Genomic DNA, 20,776 nt, shown 5'->3' with positions numbered 1-20,776 from the left:
GAGTATGTAGCAGTTTGTGATGTATGTCAGAGAGTGAAGGCAGAGCATCAGAAGCCAGCAGGATTGCTACAACCATTGCCGATACCCGAATGGAAGTGGGATAAAATAGGCATGGATTTTATCACAGGATTACCCAGGACTCGTTCAGGCTATGACTCGATATGGGTAGTAGTCGACCGTTTGACGAAAGTGGCTCATTTCATTCCAGTGAAGACCACTTACACCAGTGCTAAATTGGCAAAGATATACATGACCAGGATCGTATGTTTGCATGGAGTTCCGAGGACCATTGTATCAGACAGGGGAACCCAATTTACCTCGAAGTTTTGGAAGCAGTTACATGAAACATTGGGAACCAGGCTGGAATTCAGTACAGCTTTTCACCCGCAGACAGATGGACAGACCGAGAGAGTCAACCAGATTTTGGAGGACATGTTGAGAGCATGCACACTAGATTATGGATCTAGTTGGGACGACAACCTGCCATATGCGGAGTTTTCTTATAACAACAGTTATCAAACCAGTTTGAAGATGGCCCCTTTCGAAGCTTTGTACGGAAGGAGGTGTAGAACACCGTTGTTATGGGACGAAGTTGGAGACCGTCAGTTGTTTGGACCAGATTTGATTAAGGAGTCTGAACAGAAAGTGAGGTTGATTCGCGATAGGCTCAAGGTAGCCCAGTCCAGACAGAAGAGTTATGCTGATTCTAAACGAAAGGAGACAGTTAACGAAGTCGGAGACCGAGTGTATCTTCGAGTATCACCACTTCGAGGAGTGAAGCGCTTTGGAGTTAAGGGAAAGTTAGCGCCCCGTTTTATCGGACCATACAGAGTTGTGGAACGTATGGGAGAGGTTGCCTACAAGCTGGAATTGCCCGAAGGATTGTCTGGAGTACATGATGTATTTCACGTTTCTCAGTTGAAGAAGTGCCACGCAGAGATGGCTGAGATACCGCTGAGAGATACCGTGCCACTGGAAGCGATTCAGCTGGAAAGTGATTTGACCTATGAGGAGAAACCAGTTAAGATTCTTGAGTATGCCAGCCGAGTTACCCGCAGCAAGGTTATCAAGTTTTGCAAAGTCCAGTGGAGTCACCACACGGAAGATGAAGCCACCTGGGAGCGAGAGGAAGACCTACGGAAGGACCACTCCTACCTGTTTTCTAGCCAACCCGAATCTCGAGGGCGAGATTCATCTTAAGGGGGGTAGGTTTGTAACATCCCAAATTTTCAATTTGGTATGTTATACATAGATCATCATTGCATATCATGTTTTATTGCATTTTGACAAATCCTCGATAAATCCTAAGCAACTCAAGGACCCTCGGAGAGAGTTGGGGATTTTCTCGAATTTTCATATTTGATTTTCATCAAATAATAAGACGAGGATTTTGGTTTTAATTATTTTCTCTCCGGAAAAATATTTCATTTTAAAAATAAATGAGAGGAGAAAATATGACTTCTCCAAAACAATTGAAATACTGGAGGTAAAATGTTAAAATCATTTATTGGAATTTATTCGGATTTTATTTGCAATTTTTATTGCATTAAAAATATTGCATGTTTCCAAAATATTTTATTTTGTGTTAAAAAAATGTTCACCCTATTCTAGATTTTCTAACTAGACGGGGAAAATTTATTTTATATTTTTCTGAATTTTATTTATTTTTCTATGAATTATTTTTTCGCGGAAAGTTAAAAAAAACTGCGCGACGCCCGACCGGGCCGAAGCCCAGCCGAGCGCCGGCCCACCCCGCGCCCCTCTCCTCTCCGCGCACGGGACGCCGCCGCGCCGTGTCCGCCATGGACATGGGAGCCACCCCGCCGCCGGAGCTTGCCCCCTCCTCCAAGCCGAGCTCCCCCCTCCCCCTTTATATACCCCGCACCCCCCTCTCCCCTCACCCCGCCCGCCGCCGCCGCCGCACTTGCCGCCGCCGCCGCCCGCACGGGAGCCGCCGCCGCCGCCGTTTGCCGCCGCCCCCTCGCCGCCCCTCGCACCCCCGCACCCCGCCGCCCCGCCGCCCTTCGCCGGAGCCGGCCAAGCCCCGCCGGAGCACACCCCGTCGAGGTAGCCGCACCTCGCCTCGTTCGTGGTTTTTGTTTAAAAAAAACCGTTCGTTTTATAAAAAAACCTAGATCGGTTTTTTTCGGTTTTGTTATTTTACGAGCGTTCACCGAACCGTTCGTTTTAACGAACGCGTTCGTCGGTTTTTCTCTGTTAACGAACGTTCGTTCTTTAACCGTTCGTCCGTTTTTCTTTTTCGTTGGATTTTTCTGCGATTATCTCAGATTCGATTTCTGATCGAATCTTCGTTTCTGTTTAACTTCTCGCTCGTTTATCGGAATCAGGCGATTCAAGCGCCTAGAGTTTCGTCTCGAAATTCTCTTTCCGTTTAACCTACTCAAACAAGTTTTTGCTACAGTAAAATTTGACCTAGATCCAGATTAGTAAACGAAGCTTGTTTCTTTCGCCGTTTGACTTTCGTTGCTTCTTTCGTGTTGATTCTTTTTGCAAACCGGAGTTCTTAAGTTGAACTTTCTGGTTGGATCTTTCATTCGAGTTTTACCTGTGCATTAGATGAGTACTTATTGTTTGCTTGTTTGTTTGCGATAGAGTACCCGGAGTGTGCCGCTTGTTACTTCGAATCGCTAGTTTTTGCGGATCATCAGCAAGGCAAGTAACACTTTGATCATACTTCCATACCCAGTTTTTATTGCATTAGATCTATTCCTCAAACATTGCATAATTATGATCTAATTAAATTGTGGGTACTGGGAAGTAGTTGAGGTAGTACCTATTACCTATTTTCTATTCAAACCCTTGGGAGTTACTTCTACGTTGCTATTATTATTGCCATGCTATGCCCGTAGACGTGGATTGGGTTTGAGAGATATTCATGACAGATGTGAGATGTTTATTAATGGTTCAACTTAAGGTGGAAACTAAAACTCACATCTGGGTGGATTGAGGCACCTGGAGAACCCAGTGTTGTCTGATTTTATAAGGTCCGCCACCCAGGCTCAAAGGGATCATAAGATTATTCATGCTAGAAAACTTCCGTGTGCAGCCACAAGCTATTATGGGCTCTAGCATATTTGAGTAGGTTACATGATCTCTTGAAGAGGTGGGCTAGCAGATGTAGGGGAAAGTAGGTGTACCGGTCCATCCAGAGTAGAGTGATTGTTTCTGAAAGACTGTGTCTCGGTCATCCGTTTCTCAAACACCATGCAGTGCGAGAAATAAAACGGAGGCGATCGAGTCTTGTGGGGAAAAGTGCGCAAACCTCTGCAGAGTGTACAAACTAATCATGGTTAGCCGTGTCCCCGGTTATGGACAACTTGAGTATGTAGTACCTGGATTATCATTTGGATCTCATCACCATGTTACTTTTAATTAATTTTGTTGGGTTAATGATGACACTTGACTGGGATTGAGTTGGAGGTACCTTCTCAATGTTTAACAACCACCATGATAATTAAAATAATTTATTCCTTTGTAGTAGGGAAAAATTGGCTTTTCGCATAAACTTTAACCGTAGAGCTTTCCACCAGCCATATATGCATGTAGTATAGCATTATTATTGTTCATTATTCTCTATGTGCTACTTTGCCAGCATATTCTATGTGCTGACCCGTTTTCGGGCTGCAACGTTTCATGTTGCAGACTTTTCAGACGACGAGTAAGGTGCCTTAGGTCGTGGTCTTATACTCAGTGATGCCGCTGGAGTTGATGGACTCACTTATCTTCCAAGTCTTCCGCTGTTATCGTTTTAGATGGCCTTAAGCCATATTTATCATACTTAATCTCTTCGGAGATATTCGATGTAATAAGTGTGTGATTGCTACTCTGTTATAAATCCTCCATTTGTACTGTGCGTGTCAGCATTACTGATCCAGGGATGACACTGGTGCACAGCAGCACAGACCATTTGAGGTCTGGTCGCTACATAGTTACCTCCGCCGGTTTAGCGAACAGTCCGATTCAGAAACGCCGATCACATATCTCTTATACAATTGATACTTCGTGCCCCAAAGCAGGTTGTTTCCGCCAGCCTCTTAACCCGTCTGATTCAAATTATCAGGGTACTTCTCACTCATCTTCTGGCGAGTCGTCGGCCACAAAACTTCCACCCCTCAAAATGGTTCTTGGGTGAGCTATACACTTGTTGTTGTACTTGATGTTGCTATTTTGATATACTGTACTAATCCTCATGTTTATTTTTCTCAGCGCCAAGCCCAGACCCAGCAAGAAAGCTCGGTTGAATAAACCGGCTGATGAAGACGTGGCTGTTGAACCGGAGAAAACTCCAGATCCTGAAGAGACCAACATTGATGCCATACTGAATGACCCGCCGCCTCAAGATCATGACTTCGTTGCTGAGCAGGCAGAAGTTGACACCACAAGCCATGCTGATCAGCCAACCAACCCTATCTGGACTGATGACAAACCGGTCAGTCCGGTGAAAAATACTGACAAACCGCCATCCCCAGTAACGGCTGCTGATGACAAAGATGATGATATTATGATTACTGGTACTGGCCATACCACTCCTGGCAATCCAGTCGCTTTGTCAAAGCATACTGCCAAAGATGAGCTCTCTGCAATTGGCAAAGGCAAATGGAACGCCGATTTGTCCAATTATGCCCATCTGAATGCTCAAGACCTTCACTCCGGCTTCTTGAACTGTCTATACACCAGCCGTGACTATGAAGCCGGTTTGGTAAATATGATGAAGGAGCGATATGAGGTAACTTCATAAGTATTTCTCTCTTATATTTAATTGCAGCTTATCAACTCCAGTAGCCCCCAAGTGACGGTTTAAGATACTAATTTAAACCGGGACTTAGTAACCATTTCATGTTTGCAACAATGCATCTTAACTTCACTGATGTAGCCCCCAAGGGCCGGTTTAACTTTATAAAGATGAACCGGGACTTTGTAGAAGAATTCCCATATCAGCATTTTATGAGCAAATACACATTAGCCCCCAAGTTCCAAGCTTAATACTTGTATTGTGCTTGGGACTTGTAAAAATTTCCGATAAAGAGCAAATATGCATTAGCCCCCAAGTACTAAGGGCATAACTTGTTATGTGCTTGGTACTTCAAATATGTACTGTCCACTCATTATATATGTCTCTTTATAGGCTGAACTGAGCAAGAAGGAAAGCCAAACCGCTGATCTGCAAGAGAACCTCAAATCTCAACAAGCTGAAACCTCCAGAGCGAAGGAAGAATTGACCTGCGCTCTAGGCGCTATGGAGAAACTGAAAGAGGGCTTCAACAAAGAGCGGGCGGATTGGGAGACTGAAAAATCCGCTTTGATAAAAAGGGCTGAAAAAGCAGAAGCCGCTCTTAAACCGGTGGTTGATGAACTGTCCGGCGTAAAGCGGCAGATTCATGCCATGACTGCAGCTGTGTTCGGTAAAACATCTTTTCCTTAATACTTTCAACATATCTCTCCCATGTGTTGCTGGTTTACTGACGTTTATAATGATACAGGAACTCGTATTAGCCATTTGGGCTCTGACGTACAGAAGAAATTGAAAGCGGCCTATACTCTGATAGAGCAGCTGTATACCGGTGCGCATCGGATCATTTGCACCGCTTCACACAATAAACCTCCTCCAACATTGATCAAAGACACCTTAGAAAGGCTATCCATGCTGCCTGCCCGGGTTGAAGAACTAAAGAAAGCTGCGGCAAGGGCCGGAGCTCTGACCGCTCTAACCCGGGCAAAGGCGTGGGTGCCTGATCTTGATCCGGTGGACGTGGCTAAAGGCTTCCCAAGCTTAAAAGAAGACAGATCATAATTTGGCCAGGAGGATCTCCGCGCCATAAATCGGGAAGTACGTCCACTGGTTTGTCAATTGGCTGAAGAAGTTGATCTCTCATACTATCAGGCAAGTTATGATGACAAGAACAGACGGGTTGCTGCACCAATTCCGGAAGCGTAAAATCTGATCCCTCCAATCCGCAAGCACACTTATGTCCCTGATATTGAACCGTCCACCCTTATAAGCGACAAAGCTGTGTTCCAAGCGTTAACTGGAATTGACTGGACAACTATTGACTTCCAGCCGCTGGGTAGAGACGAAGAAGATGAACCGGTGCAAGATGATCCGCAGCCGTCAGGTCCAGCTGATAAGCAATCATAATCCGGGGGCCGGTTTAGTCTTCCACATGCTGCAATGCTTACTGAGAAACAATTATCCCTTTGGGCACTGAAACGCCTTGTAATAGGCTAGTTAAAACACTTGGTCTGTTATGCCTTCGTGCATATTTATCTGCAACTGATGCGTGTTAATCCGCCATGCTTAGGATATGATGTTCATAATCCATAGCTATTTATTCAAGTTGTTCCTGCAGATAAGAAGCTTAAAGCGCCCTGGCGGTTTATCACCGGGCGGGTCATGATACCCAAATATATATATGACCAAGGTTTATAACCAAGGTTGTAAAAGATAACCAAATATGGAAATATATGATACCTGTGACCTTTAGGCATAGTGTTGGCTGACCAACTTTGTAATGAGGGTAATAACCCTAATCCGGAGTAGAAGTAACTCCTGTTATATGATGCCGGTTTATCAGAAAACCGTTCCGGGCTGTGATAAACACCGGTTTATTCCATACTGGTGACTTTGAGTCAAAACCAGACCGGGCTGATAGTCTTCGGATTATAATTTGATCGTGTACTGACAACTTGTAGTTGACAGCCTAACCGGGTTGATAAACACCGGTTTTAAAAACATCACAAATCTTATGAAACAAAGAAAACTTAGCAAAAGGCAAATACAAACCGTTGTAGTCGAGGCTTTTCACGGGCTGCCAGGCCCCAAATTCGAGGCTTTTCATGGGCTGCCAGGCCACTGAGTTAAACCATTTTTGCAAAGCCTTTTAAGATGGTCCTCGATCCTTAACCAATCATCGTTTTAACTTGACAAGTTCAGGGTCTTCATTTTAGAGTAACTTGTCAAAGTTCGAAGGGTCATACCAGGTTTACCTGGGAGGAGTGACTTACTTAAATAGGCAGGTTAACCCGGGGTTTTAGGTGTATACACCAGGCTTCCAAGCCATGGCTTGATAGCCTGTTACAAGTGTAGATTCTTAGTTCATTTCGACAGCAAAGAATCCCCAAGCAACATTGTGAGCTGTGCTCAGTGGGTGCCTATGTTTGAGCTATTGTTTTACAACACTCTCTTTGGCCCCGGATTGATGTGGCTTTGAGCCGATCAAGAGGTGTGACTGTGGTTCGGATACGACCAAGCCCCCAAGTGATGTTGTGGCATTGACTGTGGTTCGGATACGACCAAGCCCCCAAGTGATGTTGTGGCATTGCACCAATCAAGAGGTGTAGCTATGGTTCGGATACGACCAAGCCCCCAAGTGATGCTGTGGCATTGCGCCGATCAAGAGGTGTAGCTATGGTTCGGATACGACCAAGCCCCCAAGTGATGTAATATAAAGCTTTGAGAAGCTAAATCAAGGGGTAAACCGGATGCCGCTTTGCAAGCTCCATGTAACCACACATGATGTAAGAAAAACAATAGATACCCCGCTTTAGTTGGGGTTCCGGTTTATTATATTGATCATAATATATACAATGTCATAATATGTACATAAGCACAACCTATAGCTCAATTATAGTAGGGCCGAAGATGAGCAATATTCCACGGCCAGTTGGTCTCCTCCTCCGATTTACGTGAGTCTTTGCGCTCTCGAACATCGATTAGGTAGTATGACCCGTTGTGCAGATTCTTGCTGACCACAAAGGGTCCTTCCCAAGGGGGGGATAGCTTATGCATAACCGTCTGATCCTGGATGAGCCGAAGCACCAAATCACCTTCTTGAAAGGTTCTGGTTCTAACCCGGCGGCTATGATAACGACGCAGATCTTGCTAATAAATCGCCGAACGGGCTGCCGCCATGTCACGTTCCTCATCTAACAGGTCAAGAGCTTCCTGCCGTGCCTTCTCGTTGTCAGCTTCAACATATGCCGCTACACGAGGCGAGTCATGACAGATGTCACTAGGAAGAACTGCTTCCGCTCCATAAACCATGAAGAATGGTGTGTATCCTGTCGATCTGTTGGGTGTGGTATTGATGCTCCACAACACAGAAGGTAACTCCTCAACCCAACAACCCGGCGTCCGTTGCAAAGGAACCATAAGCCGGGGTTTGATGCCTCTCAAGATCTCTTGATTGGCCCTCTCCGCTTGACCATTAGACTGTGGGTGAGCCACTGATGACACATCAAGCCGGATGTGCTCACGTTGACAGAACTCCTTCATGGCACCTTTTGACAGATTGGTACCATTATCTGTTATAATGTTGTGTGGAAAGCCGAACCGGAAGATCAGTTTTTTGATGAATTGAACCGCCGTGGCTGCGTCACACTTACTAACTAGCTCTGCCTCCACCCACTTCGTGAACTTATCAATTGCCACCAAAAGGTGGGTCTTCTTGTCCCTGGACCTCTTGAAAGGCCCAACCATATCCAGCCCCCAAGTTGCGAACGGCCAGGTGATTGGAATCATCCTCAATTCTTGAGCCGGTACCTGAGCACGCCTTGAGAATTTCTGACAGCCATCACATCTTTTGACCAAGTCCTCCGCATCAGCATGAGCTGTCAACCAATAGAAACCGTGACGAAACGCCTTGGCCACCAAAGATTTTGAACCGGCGTGGTGACCACAATCTCCTTCGTGGATCTCACGCAAAATTTCACGGCCTTCCTCAGGAGACACACAACGTTGAAACGCCCCTGTCACACTGCAATGATGTAACTCTCCATTGATAATAGTCATGGACTTGGACCGCCGGATTATCTGCCTGGCCAAAGTTTCATCCTCTGGTAACTTGCCCCGGTTCATATACGCCAGGTATGGAACCGTCCAATCCGGGATAACATGAAGAGCCGCCACCAACTGAGCCTCCGGATCAGGAACAGCCAAATCCTCTTCACCAGGGAGCTTGACGGACGGATTATGCAAAACATCCAGGAAGACATTAGGTGGAACCGGTTTACGTTGGGAACCCAGGCGGCTTAAAGCGTCCGCCGCTTCATTCTTCCGCCGGTCCACATGATCCACCTGATAACCTTTAAAGTGACATGCAACAATATCCACCTCATGACAATATGCTGCCATTAGTGGGTCCTTGGAATCCCAAGTGCCAGACACTTGTTGAGCCACCAGATCCGAGTCACCGAAGCACTTAACTCAGCTTAGGTTCATCTCCTTAGCCATCCGAAGACCATGGAGTAAAGCCTCATATTCAGCTGCATTGTTAGTGCAAGGGAACATTAAACGGAGAACATAACAAAACTTATCACCTCGTGGGGAAGTTAATACGACTCCAGCCCCCGAGCCCTCCAATTGCCTGGACCCATCAAAATGAATAGTCCAATAAGTATGATCCGGCTTCTCCTCTGGCGCTTGTAATTCTGTCCAATCATTAATGAAATCCACAAGTGCCTGAGATTTGATCGCCGTTCGGGGTATGTATTTCAACCCGTGAGGCCCGAGCTCGATAGCCCACTTAGCAATCCGACCAGTTGCTTCTCTGTTCTGGATTATATCCCCCAAAGGAGCAGAGCTGACCACCATGATGGGATGACCTTGGAAATACTGCTTAAGCTTCCGGCTTGCCATGAAAACCCCATAGACCAATTTTTGCCAATGCGGGTACCTCTGCTTGGAGTCAATAAGTACCTCACTGATATAGTAACTGAACCGGATATTCCTTTCCTGCCCCCTTGCGCTCCACCACAATAGCCACACTAACAGCCCGAGCATTAGCCGCCACATATAGCAACAATGGTTCTTTGTCCACTGGAGCAGCGAGAATCGGCGGATTAGCCAGCTGCCGCTTTAAGTCCTCAAATGCTTCATTAGCGGCGTCACTCCAGACGAAGTTATCTGTTTTCTTCAGCATCTGATATAAAGGGGTGGCCTTCTCGCCAAGGCGACTGACAAACCGGCTCAACGCGGCAATCCGGCCAGCCAGCCGTTGAACATCATTGATACACTTTGGTTTAGCCAAGGAGGTGGTGGCTTTGATCTTTTCCGGATTAGCTTCAATGACCCTGTTAGACACCAAAAAGCCCAAGAGCTTGCCTGCAAGTACACCAAAGACACACTTGGCCGGATTAAGCATCATTTTATAAACCCGCAGGTTATCAAAGGTTTCCTTCAAGTCATCAATCAATGTCTCCTTCTTCCTTGATTTTACCACAATATCATCCACATAGGCGTGAACATTGCGGCCGATCTGTTTATGAAGACAATTCTACACACACCGTTGATTAGTCGCCTGGGCACTGTTGAGCCCAAAGGGCATGGACACATAGCAGAAGGCTCCAAAAGGGGTTATGAAGGATGTCTTCTCCTGGTCCTTAACTGCCATTTTGATCTGATGATAACTAGAATATGCATCCAAAAAGCTTAAACGCTCGCAACCCGCCGTAGCATCAATAATTTGATCAATACGGGGAAGGGCAAAAGGATCTGCTGGACAAGCTTTGTTAAGGTCTGTGTAGTCCACACACATACGCCAAGTGCCGTTCTTTTTAAGGACCAGCACCGGATTAGCCAACCACTCAGGATGGAATACTTCAACGATAAATCCAGCCGCCAAGAGCCTGGCTACTTCTTCTCCAATAGCTTTGCGTCTTTCTTCATTGAACCGGCGGAGAAACTGCTTGACCGGTTTATACTTGGGATCAACATTGAGAGTGTGCTCAGCTAGTTCTCTCGGTACACCTGGCATGTCAGAAGGCTTCCATGCAAAGATGTCCCGATTCTCACGGATCCAAGTTAGCGCTGATGCTAAACTGTTTGGACGAATCGCCAGGCACAAAGTCAACAAGCTTAGTCTCATCAGCCGATTTAAACTTCAGGGCCGGATCATGCTCTGTAGTTGGTTTCTTCAACGAAGTCATATCTGCTGGATCAACATTGTCCTTGTAAAACTTCAACTCTTTTGTTGCACAAACCGACTCAGCATAAGCCGCATCACCTTCTTCACACTCCAGAGCAATCTTGCGGCTCCCATGCACGGTTATAGTTCCCTTGTGACCTGGCATCTTGAGCTGCAGATAGACATAACAAGGCCGTGCCATAAACTTAGCATAAGCTGGCCGTCCAAATAGGGCATGATACGGGCTTCTGATTTTCACCACCTCAAAGGTCAAGGTTTCTGATCTCGAGTCATGCTCATCTCCAAAAGCCACCTCCAGAGCTATCTTACCAACAGGATATGCCGATTTACCAGGCACCACGCCATGGAACATCGTATTGGACGGTTTAAGATTTTTATCTGTTAACCCCATGCGGCGGAAAGTTTCATAATAAAGGATATTGATACTACTCCCTCCATCCATGAGTACCTTAGTGAACTTATAACCTCCCACCTGAGGTGCCACCCCCAGAGCCAGATGACCCGGATTGTCAACCCGGGGTGGATGATCTTCTCTACTCCACACAATCGGTTGCTCGGACCAGCGCAAATAATGGGGCACCGCCGGTTCAACGGCATTCACCGCCCTTTTATGAAGCTTCTGATCGCGCTTGTCCAAACTAGTGGTGAAGACATGATATTGTCCGCTATTCAACTGCTTCGGGTTGCTCTGGTAACCCGACTGCAGCTACTTCTGCTGCTGATTGCCCTGATGATTATAGCCACCTTGATTACCTTGATTACTTTGATTGTTATGTCCACCCTGATTACCGTGGCAACCTGAACCGGAATTTCCTCCACCATAACCTGGCCCATGAGACCCGGGGCCCGAACCGCCTCCTGGTCCATGATCATACCGGAAAGAATCAGAATTTTTAAACTCTTGCATGATGTAACAGTCTTTCCAGAGGTGCGTGGACGGGATCTCCTTCGTCCCATGCTTTGGACAGGGCTGGTTCAACAGATAAGACAAACGGTCCAGATTAGGACTTGGCCCTCCACCGCGCTGGGGCGGTTTAACCTTACGCCTCTGGCCCTTGTCATGTGTATTAGTATTAGCCATAAAGTCTAAACAGTGGTCCGCCTTACGCTTGCCGCCGTTTCCATGACCCGCTGGGTTGTGGCGCTGCCCCTTGGTGTTGCCGCTCTTTTTTCCCTTCCCTGTCTTATCATCGTCAGACTCGGGATCCTTGGTACTATCAGAGTCGGCATACTTCACCAGTGCAGCCATGAGAGTTCCCATGTCATTACAATGACGTTTGAGCCGTCCCAACTTCAATTTCAGGGGTTCAAACCGGCAATTGCCTTCCAATGTTAAAACTGCGGTGTCAGCGTTGATGCGGTCCGATGAATGCAAAATCTCCGAAACCCGGCGCACCCAATGGGTTGTTGACTCTCCTTCCTCCTGGACACAGGCAGCTAAGTCCACAATTGACATGGGCTGCTTGCATGTATCCTTGAAGTTCTGAATAAACCGGGCTCTCAACTCGGCCCATGACCTGATAGAATTAGCCGGTAAGCTCTTTAGCCAAGTGCGGGCCGTCCCTTCTAGCATCATGGTGAAGTATTTCGCACATGCCGCATCATCCACATCCAGCATCTCCATGGCCATCTCATAGCTTTCGACCCATGTTTCAGGGGATAAATCGGCGGTGTAATTCGGCACCTTGCGCGGGCCCTTGAAATCCTTGGGCAGGCGCACATTGCGCAACGGCAGGACGGGACACGGCACTCCCAAAGAACTAGAGGTAACTCCTGGTTCCACCGATGTGGTTGGACGAACCGGAGTAAGCTGCCGGGCTTCATGCTGCGCTGCTAACTCGGCCTCTCTGCGTGCCCGAGCCCGGTCCACCACCTCCTGAGCATCACCAGCACCACCCACCGGGTTATTGCCACGGGGCGTATCACGGTTCCGCGCATTGCTTGACACTGCCGGTTCATCCATACGCCTGCTGTAACTCCCGCTTGGATGGGGAGTGGAATGAATCCGATCACGACTATATGAATAAGCCTCCTGTTGAACCAAGGTTGTCTGAAGAAGCTCCTTAACCCGACGCGTCTCGACCGCTGCCGGAGAATCGCCTTCGATCGGGATGGCCGCCAGCCGTAAAGCGGCAGCGACAATGTTGTCCATCGGGTTAGAGTAATGACCCAGTGGTGTGGGGACATGCGGTGTTACAATGTTGTTCTGACGAGGCGGATCCACCAAACTTGGCTGAACCGGCGCCCCTGCTCCAGGTGCCTCCGCCCAGTTTACCACCGGCGGATTACCGGTCCCTGCTCCTGGGGTGTTAAAGAGATTTCTAGCGTCATAAACCGGCGGCAGGCGAGATCGGTACCTCCTCTTCAGGACTTCGTTCGACGCACTCTGATCCAGCATAATCCGGTAAGCTTGTGCATCCAAAGCGGCCCGCTCCACGGCCATCCTGGTATCATCAGCTGCTAAGTCGGCTTTGGCCTGGGTGATCTGATCTTTCACTTTCGCGATTTCCGCATTGTGTGCATCCTGATCCGCCGGGTTAACCTCCGCCATCAGCGTTGCCAACGCGTCAAACAGATCAGATAGAACCTGAGCTGGCGGTCGCACAGGGCCTCCTGCCCCGGCCGCTGTTGCCGCCGCTGATCTGGGAATCATCGCCGCTGCGGTCAAAGAGTGGAGCGCCGGTTGCGTACCGGCCATGAAGATCGCAACCCGGTTTGGCAGATCAAAAGAGTCCGGAATACTGTCGCCATCGGAACAGCCCCCAATTCGGCCATCTTGTAACTGATATAACGACTCGGTCTCTCTGGTCGATGACTCGTCGCCGGAATAAACGACGGTCTCACCACCAGATTCTGATCTATCCTTAGATTCCCCTCCATGGATAACTCCCACGAAGGCATGCTTCATGACAGGCTTGACCCAGGCAGATCCCGCACGCTGAGCCATTTCGACGAGGTTGGTGCAGATGTCCGGCTCAGGGCCCGGTTCGCCGATCTTGCCAATGCAAACGTGTATGCTACCAAAGGGGACCCAGTACCCGTACTCGATTGAGTCAGCCTCGGGGCCCCAGCCTGCATCGTCGATGTAGAGCTTGCCGCGACGACTCTTGGTCATCCGGCCCACAGCGTAACCCTTGAGTCCTTCGAAGTTGCCCTCCAAGAACTTGAAACCATCGTGCGATAGCCCCACGGTGGGCGCCAACTGTCGTGGTTTTGTCACGGCAGATGTCCTAGAGAAAGGACTTAGTCGTGGAGCCATCGCTACGGGTTAACTTAAAGGGGTTAAAGCGGACAAGGGACGCAAGAGAGTTTTATACTAGTTCGGCCCCTTATGATGAAGGTAAAAGCCTACATCTAGTTGTGATGGAATTGCTGGGGTTTCGATGACCAGGGAGCGAATACGCTTTGCCTAAGTCTCGAGTTGTTGTCTGTTGTCCTTGAACCGCCGCCGGGTCGTCCCCTTATATACATGGGTTGACGCCCATCGGTTTACAGAATCTCGAGGCCGGCTCATAATCGTGTCCAGCTCGGTCTCTGCTACTTCTATCTTACAACACAAGTTTACATATCAATGCCGGTTTATGTCTAGAGGCCTTAAACCGGCTTTGGGCCCTGGGCCTTCATAAAGCGTCACCGTCTGTCTTCATGGACTTCAGATACAGATGAACTACTTATGGGGTTAACCCGGCCTCTCCTGGCCGGTTTACGCCCAGCGGTAATATCCCCAACACTTTCGGTCTCCAGTTTTCCGAGGCCATGTCTGTACATGCTAGGCTCGTCAAGTTTAACCCAAGTATTCTACAGGTGTAAAATTGTCTTACACCTGTTGTATGTGAACGTAGAGTTTATCACACTCGATCATCACGTGGTGTCTCGAAACGACGAACAGTAGCAACGATGTATCCTCAAGGAGAACACTTTTATCTTAAAATTAAGTGAAGGAATCATCTTATAATGCTACCGCCGTTCTAAGAAAAATAAGATGCATAAAAGATAAACATCGCATGCAATCAAAATACGTGACATGATATGGCCATCATCATCTTATGCTTTTGATCTCCATCTCCAAAGAAACGTCATGATCTCCATCGTCACCGGCTTGACACCTTGATCTCCAATGTAGCGTGGTGGTTGTCTCGCCAACTATTGCTTCTACAACTATTGCCAATGCATAGTGATAAAGTAAAGCAATTACATGGCGTTTGCATTTCATACAATAAAGAGACAACCATAAGGCTCCTCCCGGTTGCCTGATATCTTACAAAACATGATCATGTCATACAATAACGTATATCACATCATGTCTTGACCATATCACATCACAACATACCCTGCAAAAACAAGTTAGACGTCCTCTACTTTGTTGTCGCAAGTTTTACGCGGCTGCTATGGGTTTCTGGCAAGAACTGTTCTTACCTACGGCAAAAACCACAACGGTGTTTCATCAAGTTTGCTATTTTAACCATCTTCAAGGACCGGCCGTAGTCAAATTCGATTCAACTAAAGTAGGAGAAACAGACACCCGCCAGCCACCTTTATGCAAAACTAGTTGCATGTCTGTCGATGGAACCGGTCTCATGTGCGTGGACATGTAAGGTTGGTCCGGGCCACTTCATCTCACAATACCACCGAATCAAGATGAGACATTGGTGGTAAGCAGTATGATTATCACCGCCCACAACTCTTTGTGTTCTACTCGTGCATATCATATATGCATAAACCTGGCCCTGATACCACTATTGGGAAACGTTGCATGGAAAAAAAAAAATTATATGCACACGCAAGATCTATCTAGGAGATGCATAGCAACAAGAGGGCAGAGTGTGTCTACGTACCCTCGTAGACCGTAAGCGGAAACATTTCACTACACGGTTGATGTAATCAAACTTTCTTCGCGATCCAACCGATCTAGTACCGAACGTACGACACCTCCGCATTCTGCACACGTTCAGCTCGGTGACGTTCCTCGCCTTCTTGATCCAGCAAGACGTCGAGGTAGTAGATGAGTTCTGTTAGCACGATGGCGTGGTGACGGTGATGGTAAAGTGATCTCCGCAGGGCTTCACCTAAGCACTACGAAAATATAACCGGGGGTGTAAACGGTGGAGGGGGCGCCGCACATGGCTAGGCAATTGTCTAGTGTGTGCTAGGGCGCCCCCGCATATATATAGGTGGGAGGGAGAGGGGAGGCTGCCAGGAGGCACCCCAAGTAGGCCGAATCCTACTTGGGGTCCTGCCCAAGTGGCGCCCTCCCTGCCATATTTAACAGAGGGGGGGGGGAGAGGGAAGGAAGGGGGAATCCTATTCCACTCTTTCCTTTCACTTCCCCTCTTTCCTACTCCTCCTAGGCTGGCCCATAGGGGGGCGCACCAGCCATTTGTGGCTGGTGCATTTCCCCTCTTGGCCCATAAGCCCATATCTTTTGCCGGGGGTGCCCGGAACTCCTTCCGGTGACCCGATAAGTACCCGGTACCCCCCGAAACACTTCCGGTGTCCGAATACTATCGTCCTATATATGAATCTTTACGCCTCGATCATTTCGAGACTCCTCGTCATGTCTGTGATCTCATCCGGGACTCCAAACAACATTCGGTCACCAAAACATATAACTCATATAACACTATATGGTCAACGAACGTTAAGCGTGCGGACCCTACGGGTTCGAGAACTATGTAGACATGACCGAGACACCTCTCCGGTCAATAACCAATAGCGGAACCTGGATGCCCATATTGGCTCCTACATATTCTACGAAGATCTTTATCGGTCGAACCGTTATGACAACATACGTAATTCCCTTTGTCCATCGATATGTTACTTGCCCGAGATTCGATCGTCGGTATCTTCATACCTAGTTCAATCTCGTTACCGGCAAGTCTCTTTACTCGTTCCATAATACATCACCTCTTGAAAAACTCCTTAGTCATTTGCTTGCAAGCTTATGATGTGTATTGCCGGAGGGGGCTTCGATCACGGAGGGCCTCTATATCAACCTTTTGCCGCTCTTTCCGATGAAGCGTGAGTAGTTTACCACAGACCTAAGGGATCATAGCTAGTAGCTAGATGGCTTGTTCTCTCTCTTTGATCTTCAATACAATGTTCTCCTCGATGTTCTTGGAGTTCTATGCGATGTAATATTCTTTTGTGGTGTGTTTGTCGAGATCCGATGAATTGTGGATTTATGATCAGATTATCTATTAATATTATTTGAGTCTTCTCTGAACTCTTTTATGCATGATTAAATATCTTTGTATTTCTCTTCGAATTATCGGTTTGGTTTGGCCAACTAGATTGGTTTTTCTTGCAATCGGAGAGGTGCTTAGTTTTGGGTTCAATCTTGCGGTGTCCTCACCTAGTGACATAGTAGGGGTAGCGAGGATATCCCTCTACATCATGTCATCTTACTTAAGGCGTTACTCTGTTCTTATGAACTTAATACTCTAGATGCATGCTGGATAGCGGTCGATGTGTGGAGTAATAGTAGTAGATGCAGAATCATTTCGGTCTACTTGACACGGACATGGTGCCTATATTCTGTTGGGGAACGTAGCATGCAATTTCAAAAAATTCCTATGCTCACGCAAGATCTATCTAGGAGATGCATAGCAACGAGAGGGGGAGAGTGTGTCCACGTACCCTCGTAGACCGAAAGCGGAAGTGTTTGACAATGCGGTTGATGTAGTCGAACTTCTTCTCATTCCGACCGATCAACCAACGAACGTACGTCACCTTTGAGTTCCGCACACGTTCCACTCGATGACGTTCCTCGAACTCTTGATCCAGCAAAGTGTCGAGGGAGAGTTCCGTCAGCACGACGACGTGGTGACGGTGATGGTGAAGTGATCCGCGTAGGGCTTCGCCTAAGCACTACGTGAATATGACTAGAGGCGTAAACTTTGGAGGGAGGCACTGCACACGGCTAATAGATGTTGTTGTGTGTTCTAGGCTCCCCCCTCATATATATAGGTGGGAGGGAGAGGGAGCAGCCAAGGGGCGCCCCAAGTAGGAAGAATCCTACTTGGGGGCCTTGTCCAATTCGCCCCCCTTACCATATTCACCGGAGGGGGAAGGAAAGAGGAGCGAGGAGGGAAGGAAGGGGGGACGAATCCCTCCCCTTCCTTCTCTCTTCGCCTTTTCCCTTTCCCTCTCGTATGGCCCATATGGGGGCTTAGCAGCCCCTGCTAGCTGCTGTGTTTCCCCTCTTGGCCCATTAGGCCCATATCTTTGTCGGGGGGTGCCCGAAACCCCTTGTGGTGACCCGATATGTACCCACTACTCTCCAGAACACTTACGGTGTCTGAATACTATCGTCCTATATATCAATCTTTACCTCTCGACCATTTCGAGACTCCTCGTCATGTCCGTGGTCTCATCCATGACTCTGAACAACATTCGGTCACCAAATCACATAACTCATATAATACAAAATCGTCATCGAACGTTAAGCGTGCGGACCCTACGGGTTCGAGAACAATGTAGACATGACCGAGACACCTCTCCGATCAATAACCAATAGCGGAACCTGGATGCTCATATTGGTTCCTACATATTCTATGAAGATCTTTATCGGTCGAACCATAATGACAACATACGTTATTTCCTTTGTCATCGGTATGTTACTTGCCCGAGATTCGATCGTTGGTATCTACATACCTAGTCCAATCTCGTTACCGGCAAGTCTCTTTACTCGTTCCGTAATACAGCATCCTATAACTAACTCATTAGTCACTATGCTTGCAAGGCTTCTTATGATGTGCATTACTGAGATGGCCCAGAGATACCTCTCCGATACTCGGAGTGACAAATCCTAATCTCGATCTATGCCAACCCAACAAACACCTTGGGAGATTCCTGTAGAGCATCTTTATAATCACCCAGTTATGTTGTAATGTTTGATAGCACACAAGGTATTCCTCCGGTATCCGGGAGTTGCATAATCTCATAGTCGAAGGAATATGTATTTGACATGAAGAAAGCAATAGCAATAAAACTTGAATGATCAATATGCTAAGCTAGTGGGTGGGTCTTGTCCATCACATCATTCTCCTAATGATGTGATCCCGTTCATAAAATGACAACACATGTCTATGGTTAGGAAACTTAACCATCTTTGATTAACGAGCTAGTCAAGTAGAGGCTTACTAGGGACACGGTGTTTTGTCTATGTATCCACACATGTATCAAGTTTCCGGTTAATATAATTGTAGCATGAATAATAAACATTTGTCATGATATAAGGAAATATAAAATAACAACTTTATTATGACCTCTAGGGAATATTTACTTCAGTCTCCCACTTGCAGTAGAGTAAATAATCTAGTTCAGATCGCCATGTGATTTAACACCAATAGTTCACATCTTTATGTGATTAACACCCATAGTTCACATCGACATGTGACCAACACACAAAGGGTTTACTAGTCAATAATCTAGTTCACATCGCTATGTGATTAACACCCAAAGAGTACTAAGGTGTGATCATGTTTTGCTTATGAGAGAAGTTTAGTCAATGGGTCTACCACATTTAGATCCATATGTATTTTGCAAATTTCTATGTCTACAATTCTCTACACGGATCTACTCTAGCTAATTGCTCCCACTTACAATATGTATCCATATTGAGACTCAGAGTCATCCGGATCAGTGTGAAAGCTTGCATCGACGTAACCCTTTACGACGAACTCTTTGTCACCTCCATAACCGAGAAACATTTCCTTAGTCCTCTAAGGATAATTTTGACCGTTGTCTAGTGATCTACTCCTGGATCACTATTGGTACCTCTCTGCCAAACTTATGGCAAGGTACACAATAGGTATGGTACACACCATGGCATACTTTATAGAACCTATGACCGACGCATAGGGAATGACTTTCATTCTCTCTCTATATTCTACCGTGGTCGAGTTCTGAGTCTTACTCAACTTCACACCTTGTAACACAGGCAAGAACCCTTTCTTTGACTGGTCCATTTTGAACTTCTTCAAAATCTTGTCAAGGTATGTGCTTTTGAAAGTCTTATTAAGTGTCTCGATCTATCCCTATAGATCTTGATGCCCAATATATAAGTAGCTTCACCGAGGTCTTTCATTGAAAAACTCTTATTCAAGTATCCTTTTATGCTATCCAGAAATTCTACATCATTTCCAATCAACAATATGTCATCCACATATAATATTAGAAATGCTACAGAGCTCCCACTCACTCTCTTGTAAATACATGCTTCATCATAAGTCTGTATAAAACTATATGCTTTGATCACCTTATCAAAGCGTATATTCCAACTCCGAGATGCTCGCACCAGTCCATAGATGGATCGCTGCAGTTTGCACACTTTGTTAGCACCTTTAGGGTCGACAAAACCTTTTGGGTGCATCATATACAACTCTTCTTTAATATCCATTAAGGAATGTAGTATTTGACATCCATTTGCCAGATTTCACAAATGTGGCAATTGCTAACATGATTCGGACAGACTTAAGCATCGCTACGGGTGAGAAAGTCTCATCGTAGTCAACTCTTGAACTTGAGATCCATTCATTCTCTATGGCTTGCGGGTCATCGAGCAAGTCAACCAAAGTCCATACTTTGTTCTCATACATGGATCCCATCTCAGATTTCATGGCCTCAAGCTATTTTACGGAATCTAGGCTCATCATCGCTTCCTCATGGTTCGTAGGTTCGTCATGGTCTAGTAACATGACTTCCAGAACAGGATTACCATACCACTCTGGTGCGGAACGTGCTCTGTTCGACCAACGAGGTCCAGTAGTAACTTGATCTGAAGTTTCGTGATCATCATCATTAGCTTCCTATCTAGTTGGTGTAGGCATCAT

Source organism: Aegilops tauschii, chromosome 3, assembly GCF_002575655.3.
Source record: "Aegilops tauschii subsp. strangulata cultivar AL8/78 chromosome 3, Aet v6.0, whole genome shotgun sequence".
NCBI classification, from domain to species: Eukaryota; Viridiplantae; Streptophyta; class Magnoliopsida; order Poales; family Poaceae; genus Aegilops; species Aegilops tauschii.
Note: the sequence above shows the minus strand (reverse complement) of the source record.